Source organism: Solanum tuberosum, unplaced genomic scaffold (genome assembly GCF_000226075.1).
Source record: "Solanum tuberosum cultivar DM 1-3 516 R44 unplaced genomic scaffold, SolTub_3.0 scf00375, whole genome shotgun sequence".
Taxonomy (NCBI): domain Eukaryota; kingdom Viridiplantae; phylum Streptophyta; class Magnoliopsida; order Solanales; family Solanaceae; genus Solanum; species Solanum tuberosum.
The window spans coordinates 20693-24370 of NW_006239299.1; positions in this window are offsets into that span (position 1 = coordinate 20693).

Below are 3678 nucleotides of genomic sequence, written 5' to 3' on the forward strand. Positions count from 1 at the left end.
GCAGTGACGCAATATCCGACTTGGTTAGCCAACATTGTTCCGGTTGCCAAGAAAGACAAAAAATCAGAATTTGTGTTGACTACAGAGATCTCAACAAAGCTAGCCCGAAAGATAATTTTTCATTGCCAAATATTCACATTCTCATTGATAACTGTGCTAAGCATGAGATGCAGTCATTTTTGGATTGTTATGCGGGTTACCCCAGATCCTGATGGATGAAGAAGATGCAGAAAAGACAGCTTTCATTACGCCTTCGGGTGTATATCATTATCGGGTGATGCCGTTTGGTCTCAAAAATGCCAGTACTACTTACATGAGTGCTATGACGACCATTTTTCATGATATGATTCACAAGGAGATCGAGGTGTATGTAGATGATGTCATAATCAAGGCCCACGAGAGTTTGAATCACTTGACTGACTTGAGGAAATTCTTTGATCATCTATGCCGATACAATTTGAAGTTAAATCCCGCCAAATGTGCTTTTGGAGTGCCAGCTGGCAAGTTATTAGGGTTTATAGTCGGTAAAAGGGGAATTGAACTTGACCCTTCTAAGATCAAAGCAATTCAAGAGTTACCTCCTCTGAAGACCAAGAAAAAGGTGATGAGTTTCCTGGGAAGGTTGAACTACATTAGCCGGTTCATAGCTCAATCTACCGTGGTGTGTGAGCCCATCTTTAAATTGTTGAAAAAAGATGCCTTGACCAAGTGGACCGGAGAATGTCAAACTGCTTTTGATGCCATGAAGAACTATTTGTCCAATCCGCCGGTAATGGTTCCTCCGCGAGAAGGGAGTCCGTTGCTGCTATATTTATCGATCTCGGATAACGCATTCGGATGCGTGCTTGGTCAACATGATGAGACTAGGAAGAAGGAGCGAGCCATTTATTACCTGAGTAAAACATTCACTCCATATGAGGCTCACTACACTCTTTTGGAGAGGACATGTTGTGCTTTGACCTGGATTGCTCAGAAGTTGAGACATTATTTGTCTTCTTATACCACATACCTTATTTCCAGAATGGATCCGTTGACGTATATTTTCCAGAAAGAAATGCCGACCGGGAAGTTGGTTAAATGGCAAATGCTTTTAAGTGAATTTGACATTGTGTATGTGACTCAGAAGGCGATAAAAGCACAAGTCTTAGCTGATCATCTTGCGGAGAATCCAGTTGATGAGTATCGCACCCCTATCTCAAACTAGTCGAAACGGTTCACAACATAATACAGCTGACACTCTGATTTTGAAAGAAAATGTTTTTGTTTTAGAGTCGCCACCTAAATTTTAAGGAAAATATTAGGAAAACCATTTTTAAATATGTAAATGTAAACTCTGTTTAGATTTGCGAAACCAGTGAGATTCTTAGTAAGGGTTTTAGTTACTCGAGGGGAAGGTGTTAAGCATCTCTCAGTGCCTATCCGAAGATAGTTCTTAAACACAATTTAGGAAAATATGATTAGGAAAACATGTTTATTTATTTTTTCTTTAAACTCAATGGTAAGTAAATTTTATCATTTTAAGAAAAGATTAAAATACAAGGTACGACATATATATGTCTATAAAATTAATATTAGTATGTTTATCGTATGGTAATAAATAAATAAATAAATAAATGTACTAAAAAATATATGACAATTTTTTTTATTTTAAAAATTATAGATGCGTCTTATATAAATGTATCCAAAATAAATGTTGAGTTTAAAGGATAGGAAAATTTGTTGTTTTATTTATAAATAAAATTAAGACATGAAAGAAAATAAAATAAAATGAGATAGTAGTCGAGTTGGAAACATGTAGTAAAATAATGTGTATATTAGAGTGTATGGATTTATAAATTATAAAAAAAAAAATAAGTAACATTTGTAAAAGTGATAGTAGATATGACAAAAATAATATGAAGTGTACCAAAACAATAAGTTACATATAGAGAAAACTAAAAATATAGGGTTTGTACCTTTTCGTGTATGACATATATATGTATGTACCTTGGATTTTGAACATGTTGGCATATCTAGAATCTTGAAATAACATGTTAAGAAATTAAAGTGTTTTAGTAATGTTTGATTTGGAAAATGACAATAACAAATATATTTTCGTGAAGGGGGTGAATTAAAGAATATAAAATAGGTCTAGCTATTGAGACTTATTCTATAGTTATTATTTATTTTGTTGCTAAAATGTAAGGGTCTATTTCCCTACTTACTTTCTTAAGAATTTTTTTTTCTTTCTAGAAAGTAATAACTTTAGCCTTATGTATTTCAAGGTGGTCATTTTAACCTGTAAATTAGTTTGAAATTATTTGAAAGTTTTAAATGATAAATTATTCTTAGAATAAAGGCCTAAATGAGTGTTGATAAGTAGAGCTATTAAATATTTTGATCCTTTTAAAAACGTTCCTTTTTCCTTTTGAAAGTAGTATTTTCAAGCACTTTTAGATTCAAACTACTGCACTTTTAAACTCTTAAAGTATAGTGGTTAGATAAAAATCTATATCTTTAGGTCCCAAAAAATTTGTGTTTTTAACTAAGAAAAGAACAACATTATTTACACTAAAATCTGTTCAATAAGGCAGTTAAGAGGTGTAGTGTTTTAACTTACAAAAACCGGCACCTTTCAAGCAAGAAACATGCACTTTTGAACCTAAAAAATCTGCATCAAAAACTTTCACAATAAAGCGTTTTTGTTCCAAAAATACACATTATTTTTGCACTAAAAATCTGCACGTAAAGCTATTGAAATCTGAAATTTTTTAACTCCCAAAATCTGGAATTTTCGAGCTAAAAATCTTCAATTTTGAACCTCAAAATCTGCATTCATTAAGTTGCTGAAAAATGTTTTCAACTCTCACTAAAACAAATTTTAAATGGATAAATTCATCTTTAAAGAAATAAAAGAAATCACTCCCAAGTTCACTTCTAAAGGGTTAAGCTTTCACGACCAAAAGATATGTTAAGTAACGAATGAAAACTAAGTTAGAAAGCGTCGTCCTAAGCCAAATGGTCGTACTAAACTCAATATCTAGAGGGATGGGGAGATTAATGACTACGTCTTACTACCATCCTTGGTTGGCTTACAAAGTCGAACACAAATAAAGCGAATATAAATATAAGCACAAAACACCGTGTAAACCGTTAGTCAATATAAATGTATGCGCATATAAAAGGAATGTGAAGCTTTGAAATAATGAAGAAGCGCTGGACACTATTGACGCGATGAGGGCCTCTAGACACGGGCAAATAATGCAGTCGCTTCTCTAATTTGGACAGAGATGGAGTTATGTCACAACTCCAAGTGCGCTCCCAAGTGTACATGTGCAAAAAAAATAAGATAAAAATTAGCACAACCTTAAATTAAATCAATGAACAGAATGATACAAATACTCTCACCATTTTCTTAATTTAACAAAGATCCTAATTGTCCTAATACTGTGTAATGAAGCTGCCAGGGAAGTAGCTATCCAACAAATCTACTCTTTCATTTTTAATGACTCACTAAATATGTAAAAGTATCAATAGTAAATCATAAAACAGTACCTCCTAATTCCTAACTAGCAGAATACTAATAGGTTAACACACTTCATTCTTCTTCCTCTTTATAGGCATTTCATGGTCCAAACAAGAGATGAATATGGAAGTATATTAAACATATTGTTTCCGGCTTGAGCAGTTCGTGAATTG